The sequence below is a fragment of the Schistocerca nitens genome, chromosome 2 (genome assembly GCF_023898315.1).
Source record: "Schistocerca nitens isolate TAMUIC-IGC-003100 chromosome 2, iqSchNite1.1, whole genome shotgun sequence".
Taxonomy (NCBI): Eukaryota; Metazoa; Arthropoda; class Insecta; order Orthoptera; family Acrididae; genus Schistocerca; species Schistocerca nitens.
Genome location: NC_064615.1, coordinates 556482917 through 556505882, shown reverse-complemented (window position 1 = coordinate 556505882; position 22966 = coordinate 556482917).

Genomic DNA, 22966 nt, shown 5'->3' with positions numbered 1-22966 from the left:
CAACCGAACAGCATCTACTCTCTCGCCCAGCAGAACAATAACTGCACACGACATGCTCTCAACTAGTACCGCTCTCGACATCCTCTCAACAAGCACTGCCCACGGCAACCTCTGAACTACAACTGCGCCAGTGGAGGCGGCGGAATAATACTCTTTGGCGCAATCTCTGGCTCTGTGTATCAGTGTAGCCACCTTTCAACATTACACTCAGATTTGAAATCACTGAAATAAAATTCTCAGATTTCGTGTCCTCAAGAAATTTGGAGAATATAGTAACGAACATAAAAAAAATGGTTGACAATTATGGAAATAACTGGATGACTATGAGATGGTTACTTCAGAAATAGAATCTCCATCTACCCTGACGTTTAAGCAGAGTACGAACCCTTATGTGCAATTTGGGAAACTTGACTTCAGGAGCCTGGCCATCCCATCGCATACTTTTGTAGCTTCTATCTGTGTCCTCTTTATAGCAAACGTTGATCAGGATGTAAAGGACATGGAGGGCTTACTCCTATACATTCCACGTATAGAGCACCATTTTTTCAAGAATCTACTGCTTGCCGGTGTCACAGGAGCTCTTAACAACTTCGCAAGAAGAATTAGACGAAAGTGAATACATTTTTCTGTTAATATGAACTGAACAACTTCTTGTTTGGAAATATTTGCTATAAGCAGATGGTTCAAATGTCTCTAAGCACAATGGGATTTAACATCTGAGGTCATCAGTCCCCTAGACTTAGAACTACGTAAACCTAACTAACCTAACGACATCCATGTCCGAGGCAGGATTCGAACCTGCGACCGTAGCGGCCCCGTGGTTCTGGACTGAAGTGCTATAAGCAGACACAGGAAATAAAATTGTAAATACTTATTCAAGAAGTATATTTTCTTTACTGTTCGTTAATTAAACCCAAAGACCAGAATAACGAGGAAGATACAAATACAATACATTCAGTGCACAAAAGGATCAAGTCCAAAATTTTACTTTTCTCCTCAAGTTAGCGTGTAATAGCACTTACATTTACCTTTCTTCATTATGAAAATATACTATATAAAATATCTTCTCTCATTCAAACATTTTAAAATGCTGTGAAGTTCTACCCGTAATTAATTATCCAGCAAAATCTAGGCTTCTGTTTTATTATTGTGACTCGATGCCCCTTGTGAAGTAAAGGCACCATTTATCTCCTCACACATGCAATTTGTGCATATACAGGGTGAATCACCTAAAAACGTGCACTGCAAATATTGCGGAAATTGAAAGTGCTATTGATGTGCGGTTTTCACAGCATGCATTGGTAGCGAGCGGCTAGTATTGTTAGCCAATCAATAGTGGTAATAATACTCAGAAAGCGTATTTTTGTGCAAACATACACTTTTTAAATGGAACAATGTTTACTGGCATTAACATGTAGGATAAATTATGATGTTAATGTTGTTTATTTACAGGATTCTCGTGCAAGTCATTCACGAGATACTGTACTTGAAAAATTTGCAAACCAAACCTTGTTCGTGCTATTCAACCTGCGTAGTTGCTAGGTACGATCTTCTTATGTTTGCTTACAGTGTGCTTGTGTGTTCCTTGAGTGTATTGAGACTTGATAGATTTGTGTGACAGTCCAAGGAGCAGGTCGTGAGTGAGCGATGGGATTTACCAATGCTGAGAATGCTCATGGTGTCTGGAGAATGTAGGAGGAATGCAGTTCGTTCCTTTAGGATGTATGGTATCCCCATAGACATCGACCATCTCGACAGTTATTTATCAACTCCTTCAACAAGTTACGTGAAAGTGGTAGTGTAACAACTAGACAACATATCAGAAGGAAACAAGTGAGAACAAAAGAGGGGGAAATTAATGTTCTTGCTGCTATTGCAGTTGATTCTCACCTTAGCTCCGTTGCAATCCCATACAATCGCACGAGGAAGTGACATAAGTCAGGGAAGTGTCCTACGCAATCACCATCGACATGGGCTCCAACTGTATCACATCTCTCTCCATCAACAGCTGCATGGGAACGATTATGAGACTCATGTTAACTTTTGTACATCGACATTAACACAGGATACTCCAGATGTATTACGTTTGTTGTGTAGTGATAAAGCCACATTTACCAGTCATAGACAGATCAACCGCGGGAACATGTACTGTTGGTCAGCTGGAACGTCAGCGTCCATGGAGTGTAAACGTATGCTGTGGGATAGTGAACCATCAGCTCATAGGCCCGTGTTTCATAAAGGGAACACTGAACGCACACAACTATCGCAGCCTCCTAACAGACAATCTTCTACGGATGCTAGAAGACGTTCCTCTGCAGACTAGGTGGAACCTGTGGTACCAACATGATGGCTGTCCATCGCATACTGCACGGCGTACTACACCATGCCTTCACGAACTGTTTTCAGATCGTTGGATTGTACGCAGAGGACCTGTATCTTGGCCGGCCTGTTCCGCGGATTTGACTCCTGTGGACGCAGTCTACATGGACGTACCAACTAGTGTGTAGCAGTCGTTCCATACCAGACCAGAAGCGTGTACTGCCGCTGTCGGTGCGGTGGTTATTTTGAACACATCGTGTGGTGCTCAGTTGGTCGTTACTTTTCGGAATGCACATACTTGTATTGTTCTTTAGTGTGTGCTGTCACAGGTATTCTGTAAGTGTCGGTGTGGCAAGTTTTCAGAATACGGTATCTCGTAAACGACTCGCACTAGAATCCTACAACAAGCACCACTGACATTCTAATTTACCCTACTTTTAGTTTATTAGTGTGAATAGGCACTGTTCCATTTAATAAGTGTATGTTTGCACAAAAAGTACACTTTCTAATTATTATTACCATCGGTTGATTGGCTAACAATGCGAGCTCCTGGCTATCAATTCATTCTGTGTTATCGGCACATGAATAGCACTTCCCATTGCCGCAATATTTGCGCTGCAAGGTTTAGGTGATTCACTTGTTTTGAGCACTGGAATCGCATGTTATCAGGAGTTCACTCCAGTTTAGAAGTTCCTAACCTGTAGATATGTGTCCTGGCCGTTGTCTCAGATTTTTGAAAGTAAAGCTGCTCCTTTTTAGGGCATTAGTCCTTCACTACACGAGGTTAGAAAATGGACACCAAACACTGTCGTTAAGACACGATTCTGACCAATACATACTATGTTCCTCAATTATGAATTGTTCCAAAATATGGTGCACACAACTTGAAATTCAATGTTTGATAAAATTCTGAGCGTATTATGAGCGTGAAGTATAAGAACTTATCAAAAGTATCATCCAATTCCACTAGTCTGTATCTTCTAGACGAATGTGGCTAGAAAACTGGGGTGTATTTTAACATAGGCATCGGAAAACAAAGTCTTCAGTTTCAAAAGGACTACCCGATTTCACAAAGGCATAATTTTAACAGTAACGCTCATCGAAACGTGGGATGCTATTTACAATAACGTTTACGACGGAAATTTTCATTTTCCTATCACAAACGTTCACTGCGCCCTCCACCGAAAGCATGGCAACTACGAAGAATAGTCAAACTCGTCTCACAATTTTGGGAACATGTCAGAACTTACTGCATATGCTGCAGTAGTGTAGCTATGTCGACCCCAGCTTACTTCTGCACACTGGCCGTTCCTTAGACTGTGTCAGATGGAGGCTCGAACTGTGGGAGGTGAAGACCACACCCCCTCTGACGTCACAAATTATATTGTAGTAAGCCACACCCCTCACATCAAATTCTAGTTTTAACGAGAAAAATACGCTCAGATTAAGCACTGACATGAAAGTTTATGCAAGTTTTTAACAAGCTTTTTAGTCTTTGCTGAGTTTTTTTTTTTTACGCTGTTGTCTGCAGAATAGACATTTACGCTCTTAATTCGGTCCTTTGAATTTCTTGTTGAAACCCATTTTATGATGAAACCCATGTACTGCCAGTCTTCTTGCATGCCTCTGGTTTCTACATTCTCCGACCCAGCTGTCATCCAACATGGACAGTGTGCAGTAATGCTGTAAGCACTCCTTCTTCAGGTCCATGGTCTTAATCAGTTCTCTTTATCGTCCTATGTAAGATATCCAGAGCTGTAATCTGATGCGCTCTGTGAAATAAGTCTATTTCGTGAAATCGTATGTAGGCTGTACGGCGCTGTTTTTCCCACTCCTAGTATCCGCAGCAAGGTATATAGGTATATGTGTACCACGTTTGATTGAACTCAGAGCAGTCGTTTAGGAGGAGATGTAGAACATACATATATATATACTCATACATACATCCACTTTTTAAAATATGTACGGATTCAGGTTAACACAGTGCAATGTATACTGCTGGAAGGACATATGCATACTTAGTCTGTTTTATGGTCTATGGTAACAACTGAGAAACTATATTCATATTATTTGACAAGAATATGAACATAAATTTTATTTATATTCTTATTTGTATCTCCTTTTTAACGTACCAGCTACAATTTAACTAGTCTACTTTATATTACCTGTTATTTGAAGTTGTATCGTATGTCTGTTGGAACAGCTACTTGTAAGATTTATGACGTTGGACTGGCAAACCTAAACGAGTTTGTACTTTTTCTGAAACTATAATATACTTGTACTTGCTTACATATCCCTTAACATGTAAAACATGTAAAATAGTATGAAGATATGGGATTTGCAGTATATTAGTTGTTTGTAGACGCAACATATCAGGAGAGCACTGTCTTTACTGGACCAACTTTGACAGTTAGACTGATACATGCTCTTGTTTTTGTATGTTGTGACTGTTCAAACTTGAGATATAAAGTACACTGGTGATACACATCCTGGCATTCCTTTAATTTCTTGTTTTGTTTGCATTAGTGCACGCCTTTTTATGTACAACATGTGTAAATCTACTCAGATTCTTGGGTTGTTACCCGAAGGCCTGCAATATAAGCAACATTATGTTGCGGAGCCTGTGTAGAATCGAAAGATGTAAGACAGACACTCTGTCTACAAATCAACGGAAACAGTTATTCGCCGGCCGCGGTGGCCGAGCGGTTCTAGGCGCTTCAGTCCGGAAGCGCGCGACTGCTACCGTCGCAGGTTCGAATCCTGCCTCGGGCATGGTTGTGTGTGATGTCCTTAGGTTAGTAAGGTTTAAGTAGTTCTAAGTTCTAGGGGACTGATGACCTCAGATGTTAAGTCCCATAGTGCTCTGAGCCATTTGAACCATTTTTGAAACAGTTATTCCTTACGACTACGGCTTCCGCTAAATTCTTATACTTAGGCTAAGTCAACAGAGGTGGAGAATATGTTGTGACTACTTACAGTTGTGGATTACTCATAGCTTTTCAGGGATAGGTTAGTGGCTGTACAGCGAAAGCTGTAGTAGAGCGCAATAGGATTAACAATGAAATCCGCTGCGCGACGCCGCCATAGCGAGGTACATGCTGTGGGCGTTCGGTTGAGCTGTGGGAATGCGCCGAGAAGCCGCTCTGAAATTCCACGACTGATAGAGAAGCTATTAATCGGGACGAATTAATTTGTGGGGCGCCGGGCTAATTAAATGGCCGTGGGGATGCGGGCCTGCGATGCGGTGCGATGCGGTGCCCTCCCACCCAACACAGCAGAGCACGCTGCAGGGTTATGAGTGGGACCACCGCGCGTCCGCCAGAAGCGGCGGCTCTGTGTTCCCTGCTTATAAACAGGAAAGAAGCGCAGTTCCTGCGTGTGGCATGTTGATGCCATCCAGTCAAGTTACACTTCTGACATAAATGCTGCTACTGGACCCTTATTTTCTAAAATTACAGATACATAGATCAGTCAGGCAGTGAAACTGGCGATTTGGCATCCCTGGTAGTAGCACATACGTTAGGAATCACAAAATGGAAGTTGTGCCGCCTGGACAACAAGCCTTTGTCATTGACACTGATATCGATGTTCATTCGAGATGGCGCCGTGGACTGGTGAACAACGTAATGTTACCGTGAAGGCATTTTACAAAAACAACAACAGCTACGTGGTCGCGCAGCGTGTATTTCGTGCTCATTACTGTCTCGCAAGTCATGGCCCGGTCCCGTCGGCATATGCTATCGAAGTGTCGGCACAGAACTCTGAGAAAACGTGTGATACGGTGCGAAAGAGAGATGGAAGTGCACACCAGAGAATGTTGCAAGAGTGGAAGAAACCTTGTCCCCAGGCGTTCTGTACTCAAGCACGCACTGTAACTTGACACAAGGAACAAGTATACCACTCACAGAACGTTCAAATAGTGCAAAAACTGAGTGCAGACGATCTCCTATAGAGACTACGCTTTGCAGGGAGTTGTTGGAACTTAAGAACGAAAACCCACGCCTGTGCGACAATCTGATCATGAGTGATGACGTCAGTATATCTCATCCTTTGTTAATAAGCTAACTTTAGATACTGGTCACGTGGAAATCCTGAAATGCTCCATTAAGTGCCACTTCACATTAAGAGTGTGGTAGTGTGCTACAGCATATTATCGCTTGGGATAAAAGGGCCTTAATTTTTTGAAGAAGATCATGGCCATGCTGTTTATTGGATGCAGAACGTTATGTTCACAGGCTGAACAATTTCCTATTGCGACAACTTGCTTATCTTACTGTAACTGCAAACACCTTCTTCCAACAAGACGGGGCACATACCATACCTCGCGGCATTCCATTAAGGCGCTACAGCCCATCTTTCCTTGTTATCTCATCTCCAAGAGTGGGGATATTTCCTAGCCTGTAAGCTCTCCTGACCATTCAGTGTGTAATTTCTTCCTTTGAGGTTATTTAAAATCTCAGATATTCCTGTGTGGCCCACCACACACCATCTGGGAACTGAAGGATCCAATTCTGGAGGAAGTTAATCGAGTTCAACTGCCAGTTCTGCAAGATGTGATGTCTAACTCTATGAAAGACTTTAAATGCGTGTGAGGGAATATGACGACTACTTATGTGATGTCATTTTCAACTGGTTGCAAGCACTGAAAAATCATGTATTTCATTCTGAATTAATTTGTATCACTGTTGGAGGTTTCAAAATCGCTCGTTTCACTGCCGCACCTGTTACATTACTAATCCGCTATCCCGAACCCTGTGCCAGTTGCAGATTGCCTATCTAAAGTCTTCCAGTGGCAACAAAAATTTGATTTTTAGTATTTCACGTTATTAATAATCAAAATTAAAATGCTGTCAAAATCTACTCATTAAGAGACATAATCTTATTTATAAAGTTTAACACAACCATTACAGTTAGAAACTGTGCGTCTGTCTCGAGGCAGCGTAACTGATGTCGCCCAAATACCCGGACTTTCTTCATCCAGTATTACAGAATGAGAGCATTTAGCGACTTCCAACAAAATTTACTCATAACGTCAAACTTTTCCTTAGCATTTCCTTACTTCCACGCTTTTAAAGTCAAATGTTCAACGTATTAAGTAATTTGTAAAGTAGTCACAGGCTTCAAGCTGTTTTATAGGTAGGTGTTCCACTCTTTAAAGGCTGTCGGGTATACAGAACAGGTGGGAGATGCGCACTTCTCGGAATATATCATCAGGCAGCGTCCTACAGGTTTCCAGCGTGGACAGACCGAACAAACAATGGAAATAGTGATACTGAGTAAATCGAGGCTTTAATTCACAAGTAAGATGAAGTGCTAATCACTGAAATATATAATCATGATAATTGGGAATTGGGAGTGTAGTGATAATTATTATTATGAAAGGGTGGACATGTTAAGAAAGATTTGTCAAGAAGACAAATTTGCATAACCTACCTTACTAAAACATATTCTCTGGTAGTGACAGACGACAACTGTCCACATTGGCTAACTGGTTCTTTTCTCTTGCTGCAATATTTGGATTACCAATATAGTCGTTGAAATACGATGCAAAGCACTCGAATCCTCGTTGAGGGTAACCAATCGTAAATAGTTCTTCTAATAAACACTCTTCTAAAGTATGTGGAACATAAAAACTTGAGGAACTCTTCTGCGTAGTAAATACGAACCACTGGCCCACAAAATAATTAAGTACACCAGATGCGTTTACGTAACTTCTAGTCAATAATCCTAAGGCCAATGGTAAGTATGTCATTCTTTGGAACTAAGTGTTTTGAGTAAAGCATTTTATGGAAGGTAATAATAGGCAGTAGTCCAACATATCAAGATGAAACCAGGAGCACTTCAAATATGGTTTTATAGGAACAGAAATAGTCATTTGTGGAGAATTTCGACACCAAAAGGAGTACAAGAGGCAGAAATGTTTATACCACAAGTTATGTATATGAAATTACACACACGATTATCGTCTACAGGAATTCAGTTTCAACGAGAAGCGCCCAAGTGCCGCAAACACAGCTTCTAAGAGTAGTGCTATGACCTGAAATTGGGCATGTGTACGTTCCTGGGAATCTCATCCCACTCTTTTTTGTACGCATTACCAGGATGCTGGAGGATCATAGCGACCAACTATATTTCAGATGCGTTCGGTAGCCTGTACATTATGTTATCCCAAGCACAAAGGAAAACAGTGACATCTGTAATTTTTCGTAGAAGGTTTTCACGTAAGCATGGTAATTTGGGTGGTAATGTGAATTCTGGAGTGGCCGTGATGTCGGTAGTGTCGTGTATGTGGATGAAGGTAGTGATGTGGAACTCTTGTGCCACTGCATATACTTTATAGATGTGAGAGGCCTGCGATACCTCTTTTTCTATTCTTTAAACTCAATTAATTACAATTACAGTCATGTTTCTACCTATATTGGTTGCAAAACTACAGTAATGATGTCAGTGATAGTAAAGGTCAGGTCATCTTTTCTTATATATTACCCTTCTCTCTTGTGATTGGGAACTTTCGCATGCAGAACAGTAAATGTCACTTGTAAACCTTGGTGTGGGGAGTCAGTGGTACGTCACATCCGTTGCTGCGGGTTCAGACCCCTGCAGATACATTCCGTAGGAATGAGAATCTTGCCAACAGGAGGCGAGGTTAAATCGCCTGGTCAGCCGGGGCGCAGGTACTCCGCCGACCAGTGTTGCTCTGCTGGGCGCCGTGCCGGTGGATCCACAAAATATTTTCCACGAGGTGTAGAACGACAGAGCACGCTGCATCGCCCCGGCAAAAAACGTGAGGGTAACGTGCAGTGGAGACAATCGCCGGTAGCAAGTGAAAGGCCATTATTCACCCAGGGCACGTTTGGCAGTGTCGTCGTATTGAAACAAATGACTTCTTTGAAGCCAGGTGGAAAACAGTTAGAACAGATTTCTATCCCCTGCTACCTCGAAGCAAGTGCCATTATTCAGGTATGGTTACTATGTTGTTTGTCTTCCGGAGAAAGTAAGTTGCATCAACTTGACGCCATCCGCAGTGGTGTCAGAATTTCTTCCACCAATAGGCAGGAGATGTTCTTATTAAGATATTTCTGGAAATTTTATAAGTGAAAGAGCAAGTGATTGGCAAATTAAAAGGAAATCCAAGACGCCTGATAGCAACACAACGAAGATGACAAACGCGAAATTTAACCGACAGGAAGAAGATGCTGTGATATGCAAATGATTAGCTTTTCAGAACATTCACACATGGTTGGCGCCGGTGGCGACACCTACAACGTGCTGACATGAGGAAAGTTTCCAACCGATTTCTCATACACAAACAGCAGTTGACGAGCGTTGCCTGGTGAAACGTTGTTGTGATGCCTCGTGTAAGGAGGAGAATTGCGAGCCATCACGTTTCCGACTTTGATAAAGGCTCGCGTTTGTCGAGATCCAATCACTGTTAGCAGGATATGGAATCAGTGGGTTCAGGAAGGTAATACGGAACGCCGTGCTGGATTCCAACGGCCTCGTATCACTAGCAGTCGAGATGACAGGCATCTTATCCGCTTGGCTATAACGGATCGTGCAGCCACGTCTCGATCCCTGAGTCAACAAATGGGGACGTTAGCAAGACAACAACTATCTGCACGAACAATTCGACGACGTTTGCAGCAGCAGGGACTATCAGCTCGAGGACCATGGCTGCGGTTATCCTTGACGCTGCATCAGAGATAGGAGCGCCTGTGATGGTGTACTCGAGGACGAACCTGGGTGCACGAATGGCAAAACGTAATTTTTTCGGATGAATCCAGGTTCTTTTTACAGCATCATGATGGTCGCATCCGTGTTTGGCGACATGGCGGTGAACGCACATTGGAAGCGTGTATTCGTCATCGCCATACTGGTGTATCACCAGGCATGATGGTATGGGGCGCCATTGGTTACACGTCTCGGTCTCCTCTTGTTCGCATTGACGGCACTTTGAACAGTGGACGTTACATTTCAGATTTGTAACGATCCGTGGCTCTACCCTTTATTCGATCCCTGCGAAACCCTACATTTCAGCAGGATAATGCACGACCGCATGTTGCAGGTCCTGTACGGGCCTTTCTGGATACAGAAAATGTTCGACTGCTGCCGTGGCCAGCACATTCTCGAGATCTTTCACCAATTGAAAACGTCTGGTCAATGGTGGGCGAGCAACTGGCTCGTCACAATACGCCAGTCACTACTCTTGATGAACTATGGTGTCGTGTTGAAGCTGCATGGGCAGCTGTACCTGTACACTCCATCCAAGCTCTGTTAGACTCAATGCCCAGGCGTATCAAGGCCGTTATTACGGCCAGAGGTGGTTGTTCTGGGTACAGATTTCTCAGGATCTATGCACCCAAATTCCGTGAAAATGTAATCACATGTCAGTTCTAGTATAATATATTTGTCCAATGAATACCCGTTTATCATCCGCATTTCTTCTTGGTGTAGCAATTTTAATGGCCAGTAGTGTAGATAGAACGCTCTAGGAATGGCATCGGCGGGAAGCTGGTCGGCTTTAGAAGATTTTACAACGGTTCTTTGGTCGGAGAATAAACAACGCTTTAACAGTTACCTCTTTGGCTAGAATTTTCCGACCTCTTTTTTGAATGGAGGATTGTGTTTTCGGTGCAGTCTCTGCTCAGAGCAGGGGCAGAAAAGCTCTGGAGACTTACTTAGGGCTAGGACTTTGAGAAGAAACTTAATGCTAAGGTTTTCAACAGTACGGTCTGTCAAAGACTGGGAACTCGTGTGCTTCAGCAGTGATGAGAACTTCACTGAGAGGCAGCCGGTGTACTGTCTGACAAGCGGCAGTGGCAGCTGTCGGGACCGTACATAGCTTGCGTCTCTATACATCGACTATCCTGAGTTTATCTGGCACCATCGGCTGATTAGGAAGGAGTGAAGTAGGCGTGATTTGACATTCAATTAAATTCATTTGGGCTCATCCATAGCAAGGCGAGCAGGAGTAGTTGCATGTTTGTTTTAAATTCGCCATTTGGCACATTCTTACTGTGTAACCACAAGAGACCGTGTTTCCGGTAGTTAAGATGTTAGGATATTAATTTTTTTCTGAAATCCTCGATTCCTTAACCGAGATGTTTGCTAAGTTTACTAGTTAGTGATGAAAGAGGAATACCGACGTCAGCCCCCTTAGAGCATTGAAATACTTTAATGAGGTTAGGTAGAACCCAGATTTCCAACTATATGCGAGCGGATGCCTTAACTGCTTTGGATATCAGTGCGTCCTTACTATCCAACCCAAATTCCTATCTTGTAGGGCACTACTTCCGTAGCGCCACCCTGTCCAGCATCCTCATTGCTAGCAGCACATAGCATAATTCCTACAAGAGGTCGGACTTAAGGTGCATCCACACTGAATATATCGTGAAACGCCATAAAGACGTATATATTACTATTATATCTGTCGTGTCTGTTCTTTCGGAGATGTCTCAAAGACCAGACACTACATATGTAATAGCGACATATATGCCTGGTTATTGCTTGTTCTGTCTTTTGTCTGTCCTGATTAACTGTTGCCTTTGTCGTTCGTTTAATTAAGATTCATTTTAATGTTACGTTTGAACATGCATGAATGATTGTAATAATCTTAAATTCGCTTGAGCCAAGATTCTAATTCAATAGTTAGTGAATTCCTTTTTCCCAGTAGTATAACTTTAATGACTTTTGTCAAGACCAACACCCAGGACACATTTACCAGAGCCACTCCTCAGCTATCGTCAAATATGAAATGATAATTAAATGGACACCCTAGCTGCAAACAGGCGTTGATGTACTTCATTGGGGACATGTTGAAAATGTGTGCCCCGACTGGGACTCGAACCCGGGATCTCGGGGCACACATTTTCAACATGTCCCCAATGAAGTACATCAACGTCTGTTTGCAGCTAGGGTGTCCATTTACTTATCATTTCATTTCTAGCAAAGCTGCATGGTCATCCACGGTAACTGTTCTTTCGGGAACAGATACTACCGTCACATATCGCCAAATATGTTGTGCACAGTTTTTAGTTCAGCTTGTGAGTTCTTTTGTGAGCGATTCGCCTCTCGGTAGTCCACCTGACGCAGATCCCTGTAGCACTCAGAAGGCTCTCGTTCACAGCTTGGTCGGCTCTTGTCAAACCACTGTGATTACTGCATTCTTTGTTTATAGGGACGACATCTTACAACTCTATATACAGTGACGAGCCAAAACATTATGATCACGTGCCTAATGGCGCATGTTGGTTCACATTTAGAATGCAGTACAGCAGTTACTACCTGTGGCATGTATCCGACAAGTCTGTGGAAGTTTTCCCGTAAATTATGGACCCGTGGTTTGTCGCTGCAGAGCTGGTGCCTGATAGTGACCCAGATGCATTCCGTCATGCTCATATCAGGCGAATTTGGTGGAAAAGACATCGACCTGAGTTCAATGTCGTTTTCTCAAGTTACAGTAGCACAATTATGGCCTTGTGACACGCACTGTGTGGTGTAGCCGCCTTACTGGCGATAACAGTCGTAAGAAAAGATCAAAGTAACACTCTTTACAAATATTAATCTTGAGATAGCTGAAATAAAAGGTCGTTAAAAAGAATGGCATGAACTTGACTTCTTTTCGTTGCTCCAATGCTGTTGATTCTTCCTGTATATTTGGTATTTGACGATGGGCAAGAGAACACCATGGTTCTCTAATAACGTGGAAGGTCAAAAAATTAATACATGAAATAGCATGGAAGATCAAATAATATCTGTCGTTTTATCTACATAATGTCCTAGTAGACAAATATATTCCCGAAATGTCATTAGCTATTTTTTGGTGTTTCGATTTTCTTTCCCGTCAGAGTATGTACACCAGGATGTCAGATACCCTAAAGCTGTCAGCTATGTGTGGTTGGAGCTTATGGGCGCTCAATGGGGAGAGCGGTCAGTTGACTCCCGAGATATATCCCATTGACCACCCAGGGTATGCTCTAAGCCGACAATTGCAGCCCCAGTAGCGGCATGACCAACAGTTGCTGACTTCTAGATGGAGCCCCTCCAACAAATGGAGGCGTTCCTAATAAATATCCTGGACAGCCTGAACCACTGCATCAGAGCACTGGGTGCCGTATTGACGCGATAGGGGATCACCTCCAATGTTGACGCTCTGGGCGCCACCAATGGAGGGCCACAACACCTGTAGTTTGCTCATAGAAAGACAAAAACAAGGCACGCCATTGCTGCAATCCAAGTAACGTGTAGCTACTAAGATGAACGAACAGCTTATCGCCGGAAATACAGAAAAGAACGAACGTTAAAGCTGCAGTTAGCAGTGAATAAGCCAGAGTTGTTTTAAGTAAGAAAACACACAAACAAAGATTCATTTTAAAGTCCTGTTTCAGATCCAGAAGTGAAGTAATAAAGGTATTTACGTACTGAGGCTTCAACAACAAGATACAAACTCGTCAACGGCCAGTCCCATGTGAGATGTTTAACTCGTTATCTGGAGTTTCCGTCACTCACTGAGTCGGTTTACATACCGCTGAGATGTCAAGATATTAGACGAAGCCTCCACCTTTTCATCCTTATCATTTAGTCATTTATGATTATTATGACAAGCCTCCTGAAATTCCTATAATAGCACGATTTACCATGTGCAGTATAGCCCTAATACTCATGTCCAGTAGCTAAGCGTCCTCGAGATTCACTGGAGAAACCTTGTGTCTATTCGACGCTTGGTGGACCAAAATCTAACGGGATGGTACAGTAATCAGAGTCGGATGGCATAGTGTGCGGTCAGATCCTTGGCACATTATGATGTCAGCCATAGCCAGGGGAGGAACTGCCGGGGTCAGAACACTACCCACAAAGTCATTTCATGACAACGGGCAAGGTTCCAATACAGAGCAAACTCTGAACATGAGCGCAGGAAAGATCACCAACATGACTCATCTCAGAACATTAATTGGTGTCTTGAATGACAAAAGCCACCCAACCAGGATAGCATCTACTCTGACTAATGTGTGAATAGCCTCTGTGTGTTCCCCTTCTTTCTACCACATTTGATGTCAGCTCTTCTCCAATGGCATGCCGGCCGGAGTGGCGGAGTGGCAGAGCGGTTCTAGGCGTTACAGACTTTAACCGCGCGACCGCTACGGTCGCAGGTTCCGAAATCTGCCTCGGGCATGGGTGTGTGTGATGTCGTTAGGTTAGATAGGTTTAAGTAGTTTTAAGTTATAGGGGCTTATGACCTCAGAAGTTGAGTCCCGTAGTGCTCAGAGCCATTTGAACAATATTTTTTCTTCTCTAATGTACGACGTTCGGCTACGACGTGTATTATTCCTTCCTCTGATGTTAATTTTAAAACATACAATTTTCCATCGACAATCTGTTTCCAATTTCTATGCGTGCAACTCTCCTTCAGTTTGATTATTTTACTCGTGGATTCCACTCAATCAAATTTTTTTTTTGACTGATCCACATTGCTGCATGCACATTTCCGTATGTAATACGGAAAAGCAAAACATATACTTCGAAAAGCCTTACAGACACGGCAAGATGCCCCTGGAGCTAATCTTTATAAACAAAATAAACTGGATTGGATATTAATCTAACCACATTGAGTCACATATCATAACCTAGAACTAAGAACATTCTGGTGAATAAAGGGTGAATAAAGGACATGGAACATAGACAAATTAATGAGGAATGAGAGGAATTTTAAATTATCCTCACCAGTGATCAATGGGCTACGTTTGGATGTGGAGTGCAATTTAATGATACTGTGTTTTGAAAACTTGTCAGTGTCCTGCATTCACTCCTGTAGCATAGTTTCGAGTGTAAATGTGGCGCTTCATGGAAGGCGTAAAAGAGAGTATTCGCCCCGCACATCAGTGCGCAAATAGAAAGTTTCAAGCCGCTGTTGAGAACTCATAACACCACTTCAGTACTGTTTTTAGCTGAGAGAGCGACGTAACTTTGCACATACGTGCGAGCGTTTTGCTTACGGCACGGACACTGTCAGGTCATCTATTTCCATGAAAAATACCTGATAGAATGCCGTATAATTTAATTTGATGCTGATGGAGTGGTTCAGCGGATAGGCGCTACTTGCTTGCCAGGATTTTAAATACAGATGGTGATCCTAGAAGGAGTTACAGGAATTACCCAGGGAGCAGGTCCCAGTGTTACACTTAATATCTAATGAGCAATCACTCGTTCCCATCTAGTATACGCATTCTTCTTGTCTTGTCGATTAAAAGTAGACAAAATACAGTGTAAAGCGCTTTTTGCGTGGCTGCGACGAGCTCGAAACCAGAGCATACTGTGTTTTGGGGACGTGTTATAAGCACCAGTACACATCCGAGGGCGGATCGGCGTTGATCTTGAGACAAAGCCAGTTTAAAAGATCGTCGGTCATGCGGGAGCTACAGACCACTTTTCTACAGGATGACACTGTATCAACAAACAGGCGCTGACATACATCTTAGTTTACTTTAAAATTTTTAAAAATTTTGGTGTGCAATCGCTCTCTACCGTATTACGACAAATGTTGTCATATTTCCCTCACACTAAAAACTGTAAGAAACTGAACGATACCGATGGTAGCCAGTGAGATGATGATAAGGTAATTTAGCAAATTTTATGACGCATGGCGTGTGAGCCCAAGAATGCAAATGACACCGAATCTGTATTCATAAACCAGAGAGGAAAAGCTTGTGATTGCTGCCAAATAGTAGTCTGCAAAATCAGCACCAAGAACTCATATTAATCTGCATCAAAGGCCACAGTGGCATTCGCGGCAGTGAATAAGCTGATCAACTCTCTAAACAAGGCAAACCTTGAGATACATCATGCTTACCAGAAGGTGCTGCACTCTAATGTCCAACAACGTCTTAAAATAATGATGTGATTGAGGTGGAACGAAAGATGGAACAATGTAATTGACAACAGAGGAAAACGTTATCGAGAAATATATCGTGATAACGATACCTCAATGGTGTATCAAAACAGTAGTTTCAAATGAAATTTGTACAACCGCACAACATGGTACAACAAGCGTATATGCTTGCTAGCTCCACATACGATGAGACTGAAACCATGTATGATGAGGTAAAAGAAATTATTCCGTTGGGGAAGAGAACCGAAGATTTAATTGTGATGAGACACTGGAATCCGATAGCTGGAAGAGAAACTGTAGGAAAAATAGGACAAATGGACTAGCGGAAAAGAATAAAAGAGAAAGCTGCCTGGTAGAATTTTGAAGAGAGCATAGCTTAATCATAGCTAATTAATGTTTTAGGAATATTCAAAGAAAGTTGTATACGTCGAAGAAATATGGAGACAGAGGAAGGTTTCAGATAGACTATATAATAGCAAGACAATGATTTCTACACCACATTAACAACTGTAAAACATGAGGGTAAGTCAATTATTATCCGCAAAGTAATTGTAAAATTTTTTTGTAATCAAATAGGAAACTCACAAGAACATCATGTTCCGACATAGTCTCCTTGCGTTTCAACACACTTGGTCCATCGTTGTAAAAGCTTCCTGATGCCCTCATAAAAGAAGGTTCTCGGTTGAGCTGCGAGCTAGCAATGCACTGCTTCTTTCACTCCTTCGTCCGAGGCAAACCGACGGCCCCTTAAAACCTGTTTGAGTGGACCAAACAAGTGATACTCAGAAGGGGCAAGATCGGAACTATATGGAGGATGATCCACTACTTCAAATTTGAGTTTCTGGAGCGTTTCAGCAGTGTGGGTAGCAGTATGCGGACGGGCATTGTCGTGCAACAACACAACACTTTTTGAGAGCAATCCTCGACGTTTGCGTCGAATTGCAGGCTTTAGCCAGACAGTAATCATCTGTTTATTGTTGTGCCCCTTTCCCCATTATGTTTCAGTACTTGACCTTGTGCGTCAGTTTTTCTGCGGACTGTAGGGTCTTGAACTTTTTCTTGCACGGCGAATTTGGATGTTTCCATTCCACACTCTGCCGTTTACTCTCCGGCTCGTAATGGTGGATCCATGTTTCGTCATCAGTAATGATCCTGTCTAAGAAGTAGTCCACTTTGTTACCATAGTGATCCAATTGTTTTTTGCAGATGTCCAAGCGCGTTTGTTTATGCAACTGTGTGACTTGTTTTGGGACCCATCTTGCATAAACTTTATGAAACCCAAGTCTGTTGTAGATGATTTTGTAGGCAGAACCGTGGTTAATTTGCAGACGATGTGCCACTTCGTCAGTAGTTAATGGTCTGTGTAAGAGAATCATTTCACGTGAACGCTCAATGGTTTGTTCACTTGTGGCGGTAAACGGTCGTTCGGCTCCTTCATCGTGCGTAACACTTGTGCGACCATTTCGGAATTTTTCAATCCATTCGTAATCACTCCGTCGTGGCAAAACACTGTTCCCGTGCTGTACCGAAAGTCTTCGACGAATTTCGGCCCATAATACGCCTTCCTACGGCAAAAACGGATCACTGAACGTTGCTCTTCTTTGGTGCAAATAGACAGCGGAACAGCCATGATTAACAGCACGCCAGCAATAACGAAACTAAACTAGCAGCTTTAAAATTGCAAATATATAACAACAAATAAACAAAGCATTCTTTAGTAACGTAAAACGACAGTACTACCAAAATAAATAAAAATATAACTAAATTGCAGATAATAATTGACTTACCCTCGTATTTCCGTGGGTACACGTAGACTAACGTAACGAAGTGTGACACCACTCTGTAGCGTGCTGCTCACGAGTAAGTGTCGCTGACAGGCCATGGGGCCCAGGGCAAACACTATTAGCAATTACAAAGAACTTTTTTGATATTGGTATATAGCGTAGTGAAGCAGGGTCGCGTCGCAAACGCTATTAGCAATTACAAAGTTTTGATATTGGTATATAGCGTAGTGAAGCAGGGTCGCGTCTTCTGGCTGACCCTGGCTGGAGCCGACGACCAGGCGGCGGCTTCCGCCTGGTGTTGCTGGGCTGGCACCTCGAGCCACTGAGGAAATGGAAATGCCGTGTGGCTAGGGCCTCCCGTTGGGTAGACCGTTCGCCTGGTGCAAGTCTTTCGAGTTGACGCCACTTCGGCGACTTGCGTGTCGATGGGGATGAAATGAAGATGAAAGACACACAACACCCAGTCATCACGAGGCAGAGAAAATCCCTGGCGCCGCCGGGAATCGAACCCGGGACCCCGTGCGCGGGAAGCGAGAACGCTACCGCAAGACCACGAGATGCGGACGAGCCACTGAGGGTGGCAACCTATGGAGGCTATGGGCACTGACGTCAGCGGCGCTTCATGGTGTGCTGCGAGGGCACCCCACTCGGGAGACGGCTCTTCGGCTCCGCACGCGGCCGCAGGGGCAGCGTCTGTAGTCTGCTGTGTGCTGCTTCCGTCGACATCGTGAAGGCCTAGTGGCCCATCGCCCTGCTCTCGTCACGGCGGCGACGAAACGTGAAGACGGCTCTGCGTGGGGCACTACTTGCTGTCCTGGGACAGTAACTGGCTGCCAGCTGGCGTTGGCGCCAAGTCCTGCTAGGAAAGCGACAACAGAGTTACCAGGCTTGGACAGCAGATTGGCAGGGCTGAGACACCAAGTACCGTGAGGGATTTGGAGCAGACGGGAGACACAGCCCGGCCTCGAACTCATAGCTGCAGCCAATTCGTCTGTGTCGGTCGTTGCTCTGATGTCTCGGTGGCGCTGCTGGCTTCCATCGATGAGAACTGATCCCTGGCTTGAAATCCAGACTCATTTATGTGCCTGCAGTGTCCATTTCTTTCTCTAAAACCTGGCGTCTGATCATTTTGCCAAAACGAGAGACTTGCCCTGGTGTGGTGACACCGCTCCCTTGCAAGACAATTATGGCTGTGCAGCGCCATTTACCATTGAGCTCGGCTATACTTGCTGCGCAATCCACTGGCATGTCGGTTATTGATCCACATGTCGCCACACTTCACTCTACCGACACGCGGCTGTTAAAGCAAGGCTCTGTGGCCTTTCAATGCTGCTTTTCCTTACTTTTGTTAAAGACTAATAATTTTACGACCAAAGACTGGGTCGTGGACCTACAATAATATATTGTTCATGAACTGCAGATTAAAACTGAATATCTTGCGGAAAGACAGAAAATTAAGAGGGGGGGTCCTTGATGCATTACAAGAACCGGAGGTTATTGAGCATTTCAGAGGGAGAGGGGAACAGAAATACGAGAGAGGAAAATGGGTAGCCTTGAGAGATGAAATTTGGAAGGAATTAGAAGATATCGTAGATAAAAAGGCAAGGCCTCCTACTAATCGTTGGTTAATATAGGAGATATTCTATTTAACTGGCGAAGGAAAAAAATAACAGTATAGCAAATGAAATAGCCATAAGGGAGCACAGAAGTCTAAAAAGTGAGACTGACAGAAATTACAAAACGTATAAGCAAGATTGGTGAGATGTTCTGCATTATGCAAGACACTGTTTGTTTGTTTCACTTTTCCCAACATGTTGAACTGGGCGTAGGTAACCTAAAACAGCTAAATACGCTGTTAAGCGATACGACTGGGCCAGGAGGCAAGAAAGCAGCAGTAACAGTTGAAAATATGCATAATCTTTTATTTAAATAAAAGTCAACAACTTATGACGTCAGTAAAATAGCTTTTAAAAACAAGTAAGAAATTAAACACCTTGTCGAATATTAACGAGGAAATGAGATCAACAACTGAGATAAGCAGACGAGCTTTAAAAAAATGAAGAAACTATGCAATTTGTCAAACATTAACAGGTATTTGAAGTTAGCCAAGCTGCATATTTATAATCAAAACCTTAATATTTACAAAAAAATTTCAATTGACTTTTAAATATGATATCTGAAGTGATCGTAGCAGATTTGCTAACAGTAGTAACATGAGGAATGCGTCACGTCCATTGGAGACAAAAGTTCAGAACTAAGAGAAGTTCTACAGATACAATTCAGCCCCGCAACAGGCGGGATAGCCCGACGGACAGGGTGGGCGGTGTGAACCCGCCACTCATGGATGTGGTGGTGGATACAAAATACATAAATCAGGAAGCGAATGAGAACTCCAGCGTACACCACCGAAGAACTGGAAAAACAGCGTTTAAAATGGTATGGACATATGACGAGATCAGAGGATGAACGATGGCCTAAAAAAGAACTGTCGGCAACCTACTTATAACAGGAAAAGAGAATGGAGAAATAAAGTGGAGGACATTGTACAATGAAGAAAGTTCGGGAGGCTTCGGTACGAGGATGCGACAAAGGGCCGGAAGAGCTGTCAACAAATCGTAAACAAAAAGAAAAAAGTGTTGTGAATTGTTGTAGACAATAATTTTTTTTGAGTCATCATCTTCTCACTGGTTTTTATGCGTCCCACCACGAATCCCTCTCCTAAGCCAACCTCCTCAGCAAAGACTAACACCTCAGAGTACCAGTTGCAATCTACGTCCTTAATTATTTGCTGGATGTGTTTCAATTTCTTTCCTCTACAGTTTTTACCCTTTACAGTCCCCTCTTGAACCACGGCTTTTCCATGTTGTCTTAACAGATGTCCTACCATTCTGTCCATTCTTCTTGTCAGTGTTTTCCATGTATTCCTTTCCTTGCCGATTCACCGGAGAACCTCCTAATTCCTTACCTTATCAGTTCACATAATTTCCAACAGCCTTCTGTAAAATCACGTCTCAAATAGTTCTACGAGATTTTCCGGTTTTCCCACCGTCCATATTTCACTACCATGCAATGCTGTGCTCTAAATTAAGATTCTCAGAAATTTTTTCCTCAAATTAAGATCTATCATTGAAACTAGTAGACTTTTCCTTGCCAGGAATGCCCTTTTTGGCAGTGCTATTCTTCTTTTTATGTCCTCCTTGTTTTGTCCGTCATTGATTATTTTGGTCCAAGCTAGCAGAATGCCTTAACTTCATCTACTTCGTGATCAACAATTATGATGTTAATTTTCTCGCTGTTCTCATTTCTACTACTTCTCATTACTTTCGTTTTCCTTCGATTTACTGTCAATCCACATTCTGTACTCATTTGACTGTTCACTCATTTCAGCTAATCCTACAATTCTTTTTTATTTTTTCTGAGGATAACAATGTCAGCAGCGAATCTTATCATTTATATCCTGTCACTTTGAATTTTAATTGCCGGCCGCGGTGGTCTAGCGGTTCTGGGCGCTCAGTCAGGAACCGCGCGACTGCTACGGTCGCAGGTTCGAATCTTGCCTCGGGCATGGATGTGTGTGATGTCCTTAGGTTAGTTAGGTTTAAGTAGTTCTAAGTTCTAGGGGACTTATGACCACAGATGTTGAGTCCCATAGTGCTCAGAGCCATTTGAACCATTTTTTGAGTTTTAATTCCGCTCTTGGACCTTTCTTTTATTTCTGTCATTGCTTCTGCGATGTATTAATTGAACAAGATAGGTGAAAGACTACATAACTGTCTTCTACTCATTTTTAATCCGAGCGCTTCATTCTTGGTCTTCCATTCTTATCATTTCCTCCTGGCTCTTGTGCACTTTGTATATTACCCTTCTTTCCCTAATGCTTACACTTGTTTTACCCAGAATTTCGAACGTATTTCACCATTTGACATTGTCGAACGCTTTTCCCAGATCGACAAGTCGTATGAACGTGTCTTCATTTTTCTTTAGTCTTGCTTTCACAACGTCAGAATTGCCTCTTTGGTGCCTTAACCTTTCCTAAAGCCAAACTGATCGTCAGCTAACACAGTCTCAATTTTATTTTCCAGGCTTCTGTATGTTATTCTTGTCCGAAACTGGGATGCATGAGCTGTTAAGCTGATCTTGCGATAATTTTCGTTATTATCAGCTTTTCCAGTCTTCGGAATTGTGTGGAAGATATTTATCCGAAAGTCAGACTGTATACCATCAGAGTCATATATTCCGCACACCAACATGAGCAGTTGTTTTGTTGTCAATTCCCACGACGATTTCAGAAATTCTGATGGATGTTATCTATCCCTTCTGCCTTAATTGATTTTAAGTCTTCTACAGCTAAATTCTGGTTCTAATAGTGGATCCCGGATCTCTTCCCTATCGACTCCGTTTTCTTCTTTTATTAGGTCATCAGATAAGTCCTTCCCTTCACAGAAGCCTTCAATGTACTCTTTCCACCTTTCTGCTCTCTCCTCTGCCTTTAACAATGAAACTCCCATTACACTCTTGTTGTCACACCCTTCCTTTAACTTCACCAAAGGTTGTTTTGACTTTTCTATATCCTTCCCACAGTCATGTCTCTTTAGCTTTCTTCACATTTTCCGTGCAGCCATTTCGCCTTAGCTTCCCGGCACTTCCGGTTTATTTTATTCTTAAGTGACTTGTGTTTCTGTATTCCTGAATTTCTTGAACACTTTTGTACTTCCTTCTTTCATCGACCAAATGAAATATTTCTTCTGTTACCCTTGGCTTCTTCGCAGTTACCTTTTTTGTACGTATATTTTTCTTTCCAACTTCTGAGATCGCCTTTTTAGATGTGTGTGTTCCTCTTCTCCTGAGCTATTGCAGTATCTATAGCCTGAGACAACTTCAAGCGTATCTCTTCATTTCTTATTACTTCCGTACCCAACTTCTTTGTGCATTGATTCTTCCTGACTACGCTCCTAAAGTTTACCCCACTTTTAATTAC